The 17061-nt window shown below is 40.5% G+C and overlaps 1 protein-coding gene and 1 non-coding gene across 2 annotated transcripts in view; both read left to right on the top strand.

The window, feature by feature from the left end:
* LOC121978306 overlaps nt 1-17061 on the top strand; it is a 67485-nt gene that overhangs the window by 28550 nt on the left and 21874 nt on the right. The gene's annotated exons all lie outside the window — the stretch shown is intronic.
* LOC121978958 lies at nt 11613-11718 on the top strand. Its single transcript, XR_006111269.1, has one exon. It is a non-coding gene; the product is annotated as a small nucleolar RNA R71 (small nucleolar RNA).

Below are 17061 nucleotides of genomic sequence, written 5' to 3'. Positions count from 1 at the left end.
AATAAAGAACTTTGGAGCTTTAATTCGTTGGAGTAGCAGAGCGTTGTTGGAGCGTTTGTAGCAGCGCACGGAAGAGCACAGGTTGTTCTGTTCGAGGTTTTTCTATTCGGCTACTTCCGAGGCTCCTTTTTATAGGCTCTATGAAGTTGATCTAGATCCCCAAGTTTCGGGATTAAGCTTGACCCGAGGCGGATCGGTCGACCGATCCCTGCGTTCGGTCGACCGATCAGATGATCTTCTCCCATCCGATCCGCTCGCTCCGCTTCGATCTGGTCAAGTCTCATCCTCAGTTCGGTGGACCGATCCCATACTTTGGTCGACCGATCAGCTCCTCTGACCCGATCAACCTGGCCTGATCCAGTCGACGCTGATCCTTGGTTCGGTCAACCGACCCCAAGGTTCGGTCAACCGATCCTCTAGTCGAGCCTGGTCCAATCTCTGGAAGTTTGATCTGCTGGCTTGGGGGTTCGGTCGACCGATCCCAATGTTCAGTCGACCGATCCCGGTTAGACCTAACCATGCATAAAATATTGGTTTCCTATAAAATAGAGTTAGAACACCAACGATAATATATAGAAATAAATTTGACAGTTTCCAGACTGTCCGGGTCTAACTTCGGATTTCCGACCGAAAAATCCTAGGTTGACCCGACGCCTACTGTTCCCTCTGCGGGGAACACGTCCTCACTTACTCCTCTCAGGGGAGTTTACCTGATGCCAGCTCGATCCTTCAGATTGACTGGACTTTTGCTCGGCACTCGATGCTTCCGGACTTTCTGCTGGACTCTCACTTCCCGGCTCGTCCAGTCTTCCACCTGGTTCGCGACACCAGGACTTTCCACCTAGGGTTACCACCCCTAGGACTTTTGCCTGAAGCCCTCGACCCGCCAAGACTTTCCGCATAGGGTTACCGCCTCCTATGACGTAGGGTTATCACCCTCCAGGGTTTTCCACCTGCCTAACCGCAGTTAGGACTTTTGCCTAAGTGCCACTTAGGACTTTTCCTGCAAGCTCCATGAGCCTTGTTATATAACACCATAACCTTAGCTTTGAATTCCTTTGCCATTATCAAAACAACGGTTCGATCGTCGGATGCTTTCGGCACCAACAGGTCAAGTATGACCGAATACTTGACTGGGAAAGTCCTAACTGGAGGTTAGGTAGTTGGAAAATCCTGGTGAGTGAAGCCAGGTGAAAGACCTAGTGAGTGAAGTTACGCAGTTAGAAAATCCTAGTAAGTGAAGCTATGTGAAAGTCCTAGTGAGTGAAGCCAAGCAGGAGAAAATCCTGGTAAGTGAAGCTAGGTAGGTGAAAGTCCCGGTGAGTGAAGCCGGGCAATGAGAAAATCCTGGTGAGTGAAGCCAGGTGAAATTCCTAGTGAGTAAAGCGAGGAAGAGGGAAAGACCTAGTGAGTGAAGCCGGACACGTGGAAATCTAGGTGGGTCAAGGTTGACCGGACACCTGGTGGAAAGCCCAAGTAGGTCAAAGGGTTGACCGAATACTTGGCACAAGGAAATACAGATGGGTCAAGAATGACTAGACATCTGGTGAATGGAAGTCCAAGTGGGTCAAGGTTGACCTGACACTTGGCACGAGACGGTAAGTCCAAGTGGGTCAAAGTGATTGACCGGATATTTGGTGAAGAAGTCCCAACAAGTCATGGTTAACCGGATGTTGGGGTTGGGGACCTTGGACTTGAGTTTAGCCAAGTCTAAGGATGGTCAATCGATCGACTGATCGATTGAACCAGAGCTCGATCGATCAACCAATCGATTGGGAGTGTGGCGTGAGTGAAGGTTGGCCCAATCGATCGACCGATCGATTGGGAGCAATTGTTGCGAGCACAGAACTTTTCCCAATAGATCATCTGATCGATTGGGCACAGCCAATCGATCGATCGATCGATTGGGGCTAGAATTCTCGCGCGATAGCGAGAAAGCCCGAATCATTAGTCGATTGATTCAGGCTAGTTCTAGAGAGCACAGAGGCGCTCTGAATCTACCGATCGATTGATTCAAGCCTCCCCAATCGATTAGCCGATCGATTGGGATTCGACCGTTGCACAGGAAGCGAGCGATGAACGGCTGGGATGGCGCAGATCTGACGTGGCAATCGATTGGGAGCATGCCCAATCGATTAGGAGCCTTAGGAGTACAAGGTATATAGCTATTGGCGAGCTTCTTCTCTGCATCTCTTCTCCCGATCTTTACTCAACTTCTATGACTACTCGCCTCTAGTTTTTGGAAGCTCTTGGAGACAAGTGTTATTGCACTTCCAAGGTTCAAGAGGCATCTACAAGCATCAAGTAAGCAAGAAGAAAAGTTTTTCAGTTGTATTCTTTGTATTTTCTTCTTGTGTTAAGTTGTATGCTTGGGTGAGTCTTGTACGAGGTTTCTCTACCTCCGGTAGTTACCAAGGAGTGTTTTTGTTAGTGGAATGTGTGTCGCGTGTGGATCCTTGGATTAGTCACCTCTTCTTGAGGTGGATACCAAGTAAATCCTTGTGTTAGCGTTGTAAGTTTGTTTCTTGTTCATTCCGCTGCATATCATCACCAAGAAGCAAGCAACGAGACGCGCGATGAGCTATTCACCCTCCTCTCTAGCATATTTCGACCCTAACAAGTAGTATCAGAGCGAGGTCACTCTTTACCAAAATCATCGCTGGAAGGGGCAACAAGGCTAGAGGGTGAAGAAGTTGAAGCAAGTTTCATCAAAGTCAAAGAATTCAAAAATCTTAACTTCAAGATGGAATTCCAAGATGGACTTGGATTTGATACAAGGGTGCCTCCACCATTTGTATCCACAAGCTTCGATTCTTGGAAATCAAGGATAAAAAATTTTCTTATGATGGAGATAGAGCAATGGTTTGCTCTAATGAAAGACTTTGAAGTTCCAACAAATTCAAAGGGAAAAATTCTCAAGAGGAGCAAGTGGAGCCAAGAGCAAATCCAAAGATATAAGGCCAATGATAAAGTGACCAAGATATTGGTCAATCTATTGCCGAGTAACATCTTGGAGCAAATTGGAGAATTTAAAGATGATAAAGAGCTATAGAGCAAGTTGACCAAGCTTAATGAAGAACCCTCCACTGTACCAAATCAAGACAAATCCAAAGAGGGTAACTCATTGGAGCAAGATCAAGAGAAAGATGTCTCCGAGGTTGAAAGATGCTCAACATCGGAAGAAAAATAGGAAAGTTCATCCTCAAGAGGGCACGAAGATAAATGCAAAGGAGTGTACTCGTTATTTCATGTGCATGAGGATTCGGAAGTTGAGAGATGCTCAACATCCGAGGATGAAGAGGAAGAAGCCTCCACCTCTAGGATTGAGGGGGAGCATGGACCATCATTGCCTGATCAAGAAGAAGCCTCTACATCCGGATCAAAGGAATCAAGTGCCTCCCCTACATGTGAAGGTATAAAGGTTTCAATTATTAATAATAAAAATTATATTATGTATTTTGAGTGTAGGGAAAAAGGACACAATAAGAGCAAGTGCCCGAAATTAGTCAAGAATAAGGGCCAAGTGGCACCAAAGGGCAAGGAGAAGCCCAAGAAGACCGCTCCTACAACAAAGAAAAGAAAGGAGCACATAGTGTGCTTCTTGTGTAATCAAAAAGGACATTACCGGAGCCAATGTCCAAAGGGGAAGAAGTCGGTCAAGCCAAAAAGAGGAAGCACAAGTCAAGGGGGAGTTCTTAAGAGCAAACCCAAGGTAGCATTTATTGATGCAATTCCTCTTAGTAATGGTAACAAGCATGCTAGTTCTAACTTACATCATTTTAATGTTATTTACCATAAAAATAGGAAGCATGATAGTATTAATAAAAATCATGTGGCTTTTCATGCAAAGACTACCACACCTAGGGCTAAGAAGGTAGATAAAATTCTAGGTAAGAACACTAAGGATAATAGATATAAGCAAAAAAAAATAGAAATGCTCAAAGATTTAATGACAAACCAACATCTAGGGATTTATAGAGAGAAAATCAAGTCTTGGGGTCAAAGTTTGATAAAATGGAAAAGCCCCTAAAGAAAATGAAAAATATTCTTAAGGGTCAAAATGAGCATAATCTAGGTATGGGAGAGTTAGACAAGAACCATCCAATGGTAGGAGGGGTTTGGGATACAAACCTCAAGGCAAGAAGGATGTTCCTTCTTATCATAGAGTTCTACATAGCTATGGAACCAACCTTAGGTCTAGTGGTCAAGTCAAAAACATAAGGGAAGCCATCCCTAGAAGTGTTTTCGTAAAGAAAAAAGTGACTAAGACTTCTAAGAAGGCTAACAAAGTCACTAAGAAGGTCACAAGGGAAGCTATCCCTAGAGTTGACCTAGAGAAAGTGATCAAGGCTTCTAAGAAGCCTAATAAGGTCACTAGGAAGGTATATAGGGACGTCATCCCTAGTGAATAGCTAGAGCATCCAAGGAGCACAAATAGGTTTTGAGTTCCAAAGAGCATTTTCTCTACCCCCAAGATGAGTTAGGGAGTGTCAACTCTATTTGGAAGGGTGGTTAACCCAACTTTAATAAAGTTGACACTGTTGGGACCTTGACGTCCGCTAGAGGGGGGTGAATAACGTCCCACCCAAAACGTCGCTTCCTACAATGGTTAGTACGCACAACGGAATACAAAAATAAATACTAACAATAGAAAGCAAACCTAACATGTTGATTTAACGTGGTTCGGAGATATAGCTCCTACTCCACGATTGTCCGTAAGGTGGACGATCCAGATCCATCGGTGGATGATTCCCTGGAGAACTTCTGGCGAGCTCGCGTAGCTCCTTGTGGGTGGAGAAACCTTGCAACTTTCCATTTTTTCTCTAACTCTACATCCCAATGCTTCCTATTGAGGTTCGTGTATCGCTCCGCAAGTGTACAGAAATGTCGCAAGTAATATAAAAGATTATCGTATCCACAGGGACTGGAATAAGCACTAGAAATGTCTCAATGCGAATTAGCTAAACAACTATCCAATCGTTTCAAATGCAAAGTGAAGGTAAACAAATCTAATATTATAGATCAACAAACAAGAATTTAGTGTTTTGGGTTATGATAAAGGGAGATTCTAGGAGTTTCGGTTTCTTTGTAAGATTTCTTGAATGTAAATGGTTCACCACTTCTTATCCCTCAATTGCCTAACACTTGTAGAAAGTTGCCGGTTCTCTCTTGCAATAGATAACCGGCTAAGGACTGAGAAATGTATCTAAATATGATCAATTAGACGTGAACCTACGTTGTCCTTACACAGAAGCGCACCTATTACTATGCCTTCCTCGGATATCAACATAGAAGCCCACAACTTATTAATCTATCAAGATACAAGAAACTAATCACAAGATCCATCCTACTCTCTTGAAAATTCCTATTTGCTCTTCAAGATTGTCTCTCAAACGTCCTTAATTACACGGGCTTGCACCTGTCATGTGGATCCCTCGGATGATCGAGTGAGAGTTTATCTTTACAAAGTCCACAAGAAATCCAAACAATCAATCAAGAATGAGAATTAAGCACAAATCACCATTAATCATTCAAGATCCAATTGATACAAGCAAGGCAATGTCATTGAAACAAGAAATTGACAAATCCATAAGAGATTACATCAATCCATCATACAAATACTCCCTTAATCCTAGAATACAAGATCTACTCCATGAATCGAGGAAGAATATCCGAAGAAATGAAGATTACAAGCATTTCTTAAATCCCCAATCCAAGAAACCAAGAAAAGGGGGAAAGAGAAAACTTATCTATGAAGAAGCCTCGTCTTCGGATCCAATCCTCGCTCCGGAGTCGAAATCGTCAAGAACTCCCTTAGAATCGCCCAGAAATCCTCCCAAGAATGGGAGGAAACCACCAAATCTTGCCTTCTCCCAAAGGGGGAGAGATCCTCTTTCAATTCATGAAGGAGGGTTTAAATAGAAGAGGAAATCGGGCGCCACACGGCCCCGTGACACGGCCGTGTGAGATTCACACGGCCATGTCCTCTTCCTTCTCTGCCGAAACTGCACGGTCGTGTGGTGCACACGGCCAAGACCCTCCTGCTCTCTGGAAATGTTACACGGCCGTGTGGTGCACACGGCCACCACCTGCTTGGTCTCTAGAAACTTCACACTGCCGTGTGATGCACACGGCCGTCACCTGCTTGGCCTCTGGAAACCTCACACGGCCGTGTAGATCCACACGGCTATGTAAGGCATCTATTCTGATTTCTTCAAATTAAGACACGGCCGTGTGAGATTCGCACGACCATGTCCTCTTTCCTTCCTGTTAAGACTACACGGCCATGTGTAGTACACGGCCTGATGCTCTCTCTCTCTCAACTACTTCCAAGCTTGCCCGAGGACGCATAATCTTCACCAATTTCGACTCCTGTGTACAGAAAATGCACAAAAAGCAGATCTCCGAACCAAAAGAGTAAATATGCTAAAAGGAAAGCTGGAAGTATAAAAATGAATAGATCAAGCATGCTCAAAGTATGTAAATGTGCGTAAAAACATGCATAAAAGAGTATATAATCTACGCACATCACTCCCCCAGACTTAAACCTTTGCTTGTTCTCAAGCAAAATGCTGCAGTCTAAATTCATATGTTCTACAACACATTCATAAAACCTAGTGCACTTTCCTAATTCTATCAAAAAGTTTCATTAACAAGCATGATCATGGAAACAAGTAAAGTATGGTTCAAGCATAAGAATCTTGTGCACAGTGTAAAGGTAACTCAACACCCTTCAAGTTTCAATCCATGTCCTAGTCAAGTCGTCATCAAATTTGAATTCCTAGTGTTTTCAGTGAAAGATAAGTAACCAGTGATAGGCACTTACTCACCATTCACTTGGTTCATATTTCTCAACTAACCCAAGGTCTCAAAGGTGTGCTCAATCTCAAGGGAAGCTAAGCAGTCATTTCCCCAGTAACCTAACTCAGTCTCAAAGGGGTGATTTGCTAGATTCCACTCATGACAACTGTTTTTTATTTCCCTTATTATTATTATTATTTTTTTTAAGTGTTTGCATTGTGCAAAACTTATTCACAAATGTACTTTTAGCACACATGTTGGGATATTTTGATTTTTCCAAATGAGCTTTAATGATTTGAGCCTCATCCAGTAACCAAAATGAAAGTTGAGAAATCACCATGGAAACCAAGTACTAAGCAAACAAGATGAATCATGACTATTTCAATGACATCAACTATTCAAGCATCAAGCACAAGTGTAGTGAAGATAAAATCCTTAAGGTTGAACCAAAACTAAAACTCATCACCATAAGATTCTTAGCTTATTAATGTTTCCCAAGATAGAAAAAAGAACTACACAAAGTTTATTACTAGCATCATTCGAACATCATGAATCAAGACAATAATCGTGCTAACATTTCACTTGAATCCAAGAAAGCATATAAGTGAAGATTTGATGTTCTGAAAAAAAAAAATTTTGCCATGATTATTTCAAAAACAAGCACAATAAAGCAACAAGCAATGAAAATAAGAACCAACATGAAAAACTAACAAAAACAAAAAAACTGAAAACCAAACTAAACAGTACATAACACCCCCCCAGACTTGAACTTTTCATCGTCCCGATGAAATCAAAACAGTGGAGGAGGTGGAGGTGGACGAGGGAAAGGAGGTCTACGACGTGGTTGGCCAATAGGAAAACTTGGAAAACCTGGAATCTCACCCAAGGATTTATGATACTCATATAAAGCATCTACTTGTTGGCTAGTAAGCATCATACTCTGCATAAAATCTCTCATCCTAGCCTGATCAGTATCATAATCCTGCACAAACTCAGCCACTTGACCTTGAAAATTCCTCGTAAACTGAAAATGATTTTGTACCTCCCTAAACTGATCATCAGATAAAGAGAAGCGCCCCTCCAACATTTTCAGTTGGGAATCTTGCTTCTCATGAAGTGATTCTAGAGACGTACGAAAATCTGAAAAATCAAACCTAGAAGATCCCGTGCCATATGCAAAAGAATGTCTAGCGGGCTCCATAAAACTAGAAGGCTGCGGGTGTCCATATGACGAGGGCTCATGATGTGGCTCAGTGTCTCCAGGTATAGAAGGGTTATCCTCAAAATCTAACTCAGAAATTACCCAATTAGCCGGGTTATGAATAGTAGTTCGTTCAGGAAAAGGAAGGGGTAAAGGAGAACCACTCCTCCTAGGAAACGCGAACCCATTCTCATCCCGAACGATCATTTTCATAGCAAGACATGCATCAATGTCAATCATGTCATTACCATGAATTATTTCCAACCCATCAACATCAAGATTTAAATTATAAGCTATTCGGGTAATCGAACCACCAAAAACAATTGATCCCGATGATGCCCTAGCCGATCTTAATAAGGTTTGAACAAAATGAAAACCAGAATCAAACTCAACCTTATAAAGCATAGCCCATAAAGCATAAAGCTCTATCTTTTTAACCACCCCATCACTCTCTCCTCTACCAAAAATAGTTTTACTCATGACTCTATGTAGATACCTAAAGATGGGGTTTTGCATATTGGAAGCCTTAGCTCTTGAAGGCTCATAAGGTTGACCTAATCCAGTTATTGCATTCCAAAAATGATTCCAATTAAACCTTGGATCAAACCTACGAGGGCTACCGGTGGTTAATCCAAAACAAGAATTAAAGTCACTAAATACCCATAGAAATTCTTGATTCATTAGTCTAAATGAGATTTTTCCAAAATAATCATCTTCATTATTAAAATGGACATCTAATGAATTTAAAAATTCCAAAACAAGACGAGGATATGTAGGCAAATGTGTGTACATAATATCACTCCAATCCAAAAACCCAATCATCAAATCTACATCTTCCCTAATTCCAAGCATATCAAGAACGGTTGGGTCCATATATCTAGTACACACTATCTTTCTATTGACAAGAATTGCAAATCTAGTTACTTGATCATCATTTCTAAACACAATATTGAATTCATTGTCATTACCTTCGTTGCGTGAAGTCCTTTTGCCTTTGCCCCTTACTGGTTGTTTTCCTTTGTCCCTTGATGGCTCCTTCTCTTTGTCTCCACTGGATCCACCACCTCCTTTGCGAAGTTTCTTCAAAATGTTGGACATCTTGATGAGTTTAGATAGGGGAAGAATTATCTAGGGTTGGAAGAATGAAACTCAAAGAACAAAACTTCAAAGAGCAAAGATCTTAGGTTAGGAGAATGAAAAGTCCAAGTCTTAGAGAGGAAGAGAATCCAGATCTAAGAGATCTTGAGAGATTAGAGAGGAGTTTTTAAGAGATTGGGAGAGAAAGAGATGTTTTGGAGAGTTAGGGGTGTGCGGAACACGGCCAAGATCTGGCCGTGTGAGGTAGAAAGAAGACTTTAATAGCTCCCCTACACGGGCCGTGCAGATCCACACGGCCTCCCCCTCTTCCTTCTCTGGATTCCAGACACGGGCCGTGCATATCCACACGGCCTTCCCCCTTCTTCCACTGGTTTCCTCGCACGGCCGTGTCTGGGACACGGCCTCTCCATCTTTCTTCTCGGGAGTCTTTACACGGCCGTGTTTGAGATACGGCCTAGACCCTTTTCTCCTCGGGAAATCCTACACGGCCGTGTCTGGATGACACGGCCCAAGCACTCCCCTTCTCTGCAACTTTTGCCTGGCCGTGTACAGCACACGACCGAGCTCAGTTTTGCACCTAACCTGAAAGCAAAATCAAAAGAATGCATCAAACTAAAAGAAATTAAGATACAAATCAAAACTAACTAAAAGAACCCTTGGGTTACCTCCCAATAAGCGCTTGTTTAAGGTCTTTAGCTCGACCAAACTTGATCATTCGCTTCTTTTCCTCGCCCTTGGAGGACAGATATACTTTTCATTTTTGTTGGGAGATCTTCTCCCAACATCTTCCACCACATTGTCTCCTTCGTTTGGTGGCCTTCCATGAGGGTGGAAATTCCATTCCTCAAGTTTATAAATGCTTGTCATGCTACAAGCATTTAAAAGAGACGAGACATGGTTAGAGATATTAGATAAATCATATTCCAACCTTTCCTTACCAATTACCAAAGAAAGCTTATGATTTTTGACATCGATAATAGCTCCAGCTGTAGCAAGGAAAGGTCTTCCTAATATGATAGGAATCCGAGGGTCCTCTTCCATGTCCAACATGACAAAATCTGTGGGAATAACATTCCCATCCACCTCTACTGGTACATCTTCTATAATACCCAAAGGGTACCTGCAGGAATGATCGGCAAGTTGAAGTGCCATAGTAGTAAGTTTAATGTTTTTGAGACCTAATTTATTACAAATTGAATAGGGAATGAGGCTAACACTTGTCCCCAAATCACAAAAAGATTTTTCAAAAAATTCTTTTCCTATGTTGCAAGGAATATAAAAGCTCCCTGGGTCCTTTAGTTTTGGGGAAGTGTTCTTCTCCAAAATAGCACTACATTCCTCACTAAGTGCAATGGTCTCAACCTCTCCTCTTCTTCTCTTGTTTGACATGAGATCCTTCAGGAATTTGACAAATCTAGGCATTTGAAGAATAGCATCAATAAGAGGTACCTCTACACAAATTTCCTTAACTTTTTCTAAAAACTTGCCAAATTCTTCATCTTTCTTGAGCATTGTAAGTCTCTGAGGAAAAGGGACAGCTTTGCTCTGATGGTTCAGTGGAAGAGTCTCTTCAACCTCAATGGTACTCTCCTCATTAGCTTGAATCTGATTTGGTATAAGAGGAGAGAGCTCTTCTTCTTTTTGTATCCCTTTTGAAGTAGTCACTTGGGAGTCTCCCAAGGTCCGTCCGCTCCTAAGCTCAATTCTATTGCAATGCTCCATAGGATTCACATCAGGTTTTCCTGGAAGTTGTCCTGGTGCTCTGGATGATGAGGAAGCTAGTTGGACAATTTGACTATCCTGGATCTTTTGATGTTTTTCAGAATTATCCATTCTCTGAATGAGCTTTGCTAAATCTTGCTTCATTTCATTCTGACTTGAGATAATTTCTTCAAGCATCTTTTCAATATTTGACTTTGGTAAGCCTTGAGAAGATAGATGTTGAAAATTTTGTTGCCCAGCTTGAAAATTTGGTCTTGCCCCCATAGATGGTCCTTGATCTTGATTATTTCTGTAAGAAAAATTGGGATGGGTCTTCCATCCAGGGTTATAAGTATTTGAGTATGGGTTGTTCTGCCTTTGATTGTAACTCATGATTGCATCACATTGTTCCAGTTGATTGATTTGTGCAGTGATAGCTCCCAATGGACATGAGTCATTTGAATGCTCTGAACTCCCACATACTTCACAAGATGTACTAATAGCATTGACCATATTAGAACTAGTCCCCATATTCTCAAATTTCTTTGTAAGAGCGTCCAATTTTGCAGACAAAAGAGTGACTACATCTACATCAAACTTCCCTGATGCTTTAATTGTTGGGTTTACAGAAGAATAGCCACCACTTCTTTCGTTTGCCCATTGATGATGATTTTGTGCTACACTGTCAATAATTTCTTAAGCTTCATCTAAACTTTTGTTCATAAGTGCCCCTCCAGCAGCTGAATCAAGGGACACTTTGGTATGATAGTTGATACCATTATAAAAAGTGTGCAACACTAACCATCTTTCCAACCCATGATGTGGGCATTGTCTGAGCATACTATTTTATCTATCACATGCTTCAAAAAGAGATTCTGAGTCAGTCTGCTTGAAGCTTGCAATTAAATTCCTCATATGAGCTGTTTTGTTTGGTGGATAGAATTTATCAAGAAACTGTTGCTCACACTGCTCCCAAGTGGTGATGCTATTAGGGGCCAAAGAATTCAGCCATTGCTTTTCCCTATCTCTTAGAGAAAACCCAAATAATAATAATCTAACTGCATCTGAAGGAACTCCATTCATTTTCATGGTACCACATATTTCATAAAAGACCTCTAAGTGTTGATTGGGGTCTTCTTGAGGTCCTCCACCAAATTAGTTCTGCTGCACCATAGATATAATTGCGGGTTTGATCTCAAAGTTATTAGCTTCCACTGAAGGTCTTGAAATACTAGATCGAAACCCTCTTGCATAAGGTGCTGCATAATCCTTGAGTGGTCTATTCGCCATGTTCAAATGTTCCTGTTCTTCAATTTACCTTTGCAGAATTCTTCTTTTATGGAAAGTTCTGTCAATCTCAGGGTCAAAAGGCAAGAATTCTCCTGCAAAGTTAGATCTTCGCATACACAAGAACAAGATAGCAAATGACAATTCAACAGAAAAAGAAAAATAAAAGAATCAAAAATGCAGAATTGAATTTGTACAAAAAGAATTAACAAGAAGTAAAAGTTATACAAGAAAGTAAAAACAGAAATCTAATGATTAGTTACAACTATGCAATATGAAAGGAAAACAAATGTTATTGTTTAGTCTAACTCAATTGATAATTCCTAATGTTATAGCGCAGTCCCCGGCAAAAACTTGTCACGCTCCGCAAGTGTACGGAAATGTCGCAAGTAATATAAAAGATTATCGTATCCACAGGGACTGGAATAAGCACTAGGAATGTCTCAATGCGAATTAGCTAAACAACTATCCAATCGTTTCAAATGCAAAGTGAAGGTAAACAAATCTAATATTATAGATCAACAAACAAGAATTTAGTGTTTTGGGTTATGATAAAGGGAGATTCTAGGAGTTTCGGTTTCTTTGTAAGATTTCTTGAATGTAAATGGTTCACCACTTCTTATCCCTCAATTGCCTAACACTTGTAGAAAGTTGTCGGTTCTCTCTTGCAATAGATAACCGGCTAAGGACTGAGAAATGTATCTAAATATGATCAATTAGACGTGAACCTACGTTGTCCTTACACAGAAGCGCACCTATTACTATGCCTTCCTCGGATATCAACATAGAAGCCCACAACTTATTAATCTATCAAGATACAAGAAACTAATCACAAGATCCATCCTACTCTCTTGAAAATTCCTATTTCCTCTTCAAGATTGTCTCTCAAACGTCCTTACACGGGCTTGCACCTGTCACGTGGATCCCTCGGATGATCGAGTGAGAGTTTATCTTTACAAAGTCCACAAGAAATCCAAACAATCAATCAAGAATGAGAATTAAGCACAAATCACCATTAATCATTCAAGATCCAATTGATACAAGCAAGGCAATGTCATTGAAACAAGAAATTGGCAAATCCATAAGAGATTACATCAATCCATCATACAAATACTCCCTTAATCCTAGAATACAAGATCTACTCCATGAATCGAGGAAGAATATCCGAAGAAATGAAGATTACAAGCATTTCTTAAATCCCCAATCCAAGAAACCAAGAAAAGGGGGAAAGAGAAAACTTATCTATGAAGAAGCCTCGTCTTCGGATCCAATCCTCGCTCCGGAGTCGAAATCGTCAAGAACTCCCTTAGAATCGCCCAGAAATCCTCCCAAGAATGGGAGGAAACCACCAAATCTTGCCTTCTCCCAAAGGGGGAGAGATCCCCTTTCAATTCATGAAGGAGGGTTTAAATAGAAGAGGAAATCGGGCGCCACACGGCCCCGTGACACGGCCGTGTGAGATTCACACGGCCATGTCCTCTTCCTTCTCTGCAGAAACTGCACGGCCGTGTGGTGCACACGGCCAAGACCCTCCTACTCTCTGGAAATGTTACACGGCCGTGTGGTGCACACGGCCACCACCTGCTTGGTCTCTGGAAACTTCACACTGCCGTGTGATGCACACGGCCGTCACCTGCTTGGCCTCTGGAAACCTCACACGACCGTGTAGATCCACACGGCTATGTAAGGCATCTGTTCTGATTTCTTCAAATTAAGACACGGCCGTGTGAGATTCGCACGGCCATGTCCTCTTTCCTTCCTGTTAAGACTACACGGCCATGTGTAGTACACGACCTGATGCTCTCTCTCCCTTCAACTACTTCCAAGCTTGCCCGAGGACGCATAATCTTCACCAATTTCGACTCCTGTGTACAGAAAATGCACAAAAAGCAGATCTCCGAACCAAAAGAGTAAATATGCTAAAAGGAAAGCTGGAAGTATAAAAATGCATAGATCAAGCATGCTCAAAGTATGTAAATGTGCGTAAAAACATGCATAAAAGAGTATATAATCTACGCACATCAGTTCGTCATCATCAATTGAAAGTATTATCAATGCCTCATTCTCAATATCAAACCTTTTCCTAGGTTTGATTTTATGAACACTTCTTCGTAAGTTAGGCTGTTGAGAAGTGAACTCATGACTCGGCATATCACTCCCACTCGGTTGACTAGACTCAGACATCCCTTTTGACACCTCTCTTGTTGATAATATCTCATCCTCTTCAAATAGAGGATCATTTTTATCAACATCACCTCTGATTGGGAACTCTATATCGAGAAAAGTTGCATCTCTCGAATCTATTTCAGAGATGATTTCATCTAGTTGCTCACCTATGAAAACATAACCTTTGGAGGTCTCATGATATCTTATAAAGATACATTTCTTACCTCTAGATCTCATTTTTCCATACTTGTGAGAACTATCATGAACATAAGCAGTTGACCCGTAGGGTCTTAGATTACTCAAATATGATTTTCTGCCTGTCCAACATTCGTATGGGGTAGATAGAACTGACTTTAAAGACACTTTGTTAAGTATATAGGCTGCAGTTAATAATGCATCTCCCTAATAGGAGATTGGCAAATTAGACTGCGCCAACATAGACCTAACCATTTCAAAAAGAGTCTTATTTCTTCTTTCAGCTACCCCATTTTGTTGTGGAGTTCCAGTGATTGTCAGCTGTCTAATAATCCCTCTATCATTATTTATTGTCTTGAACATATCAGACAAATATTTCCATCCACGGTTAGTGCGTAAAGTCTTAACTTTACATTTCGTTTGATTTTTAACTTCGTTCATATAACAAATGAATCAATCCAATGTTTCAGATTTGTGATAAATCAAATACACATGACCGAACCTAGAGAAATCATTAATAAATGTAATAAAATAGGAAGCTCTATGTCAAGCCTTCACATTTATTGGACCACAAATATCCGAATGAATTAACTACAATGTTCATTCAAATCTAATAGCCTTACCAAATGGTTTCCTAGTTACTTTTCCAACAAGACAATGCTCACATATAAACAATTTAATCTTAGCCCGAATGCCCAATAGACCCTCGCTAGCCAACCGATTCATACGTTCTTATCCTATATGTCTTAATCTAGCATGCCAAACCTCGTCAGTTATATTCGCATCACTAGTTAGAGCAATATTTGAAAAACAACCATCAATAGCATAATTGACATCTGGTTCTACATCAAGAACCATAAAATCATTTTTTAAAAAATCATATCTGATTGACACTGAGTCAATCTTAAGTTCAACACACCGACTGTAAAAATTAATACAATACCCTAAATCAAGAAGACACGTAATGGAAACAAGATTCTGTCAAATTTCAGGAGCATATAGGACATCATGTAGAAATAAAACTCTACCACCACGGAGGTTGAGTTTACAAGTGTCGACTCCTTTAACTTCAACTCTTGTATTGTTTCCCACATAGATCCACTTGTTTCTAGCTGGTACCCCACGGTACTCTACAAATGTAACTCGCTCTCGAGCTACATGGTTGGTTTCTCCCGAATCTATAATCCACAAAGGATAAGAATCAGCTAACAATACTGAGCTAGCAACAAAATGCTCAGGAAAAGAAGACACACTTGGATTTACCTTTTTCGACTTAGTGCACTCCCGAGCGAAGTGACCCTTTTTGCCGCAATTAAAACAAGTCAACTTGTTTTTAGGTTTCTTTCCAATCTTCTTTACTATCTTCTTGATTGGGCCCTGTCCCACAGCAATAGCTTCCCTCTTCTTTCCCTTCCCTTTCTTGAACTATTTCTTTTTCATGGATCCAGATGATCTAGAAGAACCTACAGTCGCATAGGCTTGTCTAGAAATCCTTGCAAATTCAACTCTCTCCACCTCCAATTCTACATGGCATGAGACGTCTGTTAAAGCCTTAATACTCTCACTGTGAGTTAAGGTCTGCTTCATGATCTCCCAAGAATCTGGAAGTGAACGAATAATTGCTTGAACCTGTTATTCATCGGTCAACTCATGACCAACATTTTTAAGCTCCCAAATCATGTTCGACATCTCCCTGAGGTGTCGAACCATTGATACATTCGGACACTTCTTGTAGCTATCAAACTTGATTGTCAGCTATCTAAGCTTGCTTAGACTTACTCCACTATATTTTTCTTTAAGGGCTACCTAGACTGCATGAGCCGAAAGATACGACTCATACTCAAAAGCTAGGTTGTCTACCATTGAACTAATCAATATGTCCTTTGTAGTGGAGTCCTTTTTCTTCCATGCCTTATAGGCATCAAGATCTCGTCTGTGTCGTGCAGTGGGACCATCTGTAGGTTCTAGCATAACTTGATTTACAGCCTCTAGAACTTCTTGTTCCTCAAGTACATATTGTATTCTGAGGTGTCTGATCTTATAGTTATCCCCATTAAAATTTTCACTCTTGTTGAGTTTAGCTATAATGTTTTTGGTTGCCATAATCTATCATAAATAAACACATTATTTAATATTCAGTGTAATTCATATGCATGCAATTTATGATTGACTCAATATTAATTTGAGTTGGTTTACAAAATCAAGTGACAATAATATTTTCACTCATCATTCGTATGAACAATCAAATCAATATTAATCAATTCTATTACATATATCCCAACAAATGAACTAATCATTTACAATATCATAATTTCATTAATTAAATGAATTGATCATTTAATAAATCATGATTACTTTAATTAAATGAATTGATCATTTAATAAAAATGAACTAATCATGCATCATGTCGAGTAAACAACATAAATAAATGAACATATCATTACCATAAAATTATGCTGCATATTGTTAACATATAACTAACTGACATTAACGAAATGGATTAATATTGTTCATAACGACACTAACAATAACATAATTCTAGTAAACTAGATAGACTACTACCACTCCCACTAGGACAGACACTAGTGTAGTGGCCAATATTATCCCTTTCA

Source organism: Zingiber officinale, chromosome 4B (assembly GCF_018446385.1).
Source record: "Zingiber officinale cultivar Zhangliang chromosome 4B, Zo_v1.1, whole genome shotgun sequence".
Taxonomy (NCBI): Eukaryota; Viridiplantae; Streptophyta; class Magnoliopsida; order Zingiberales; family Zingiberaceae; genus Zingiber; species Zingiber officinale.
This window is presented reverse-complemented; position numbering and strand designations above follow the sequence as displayed.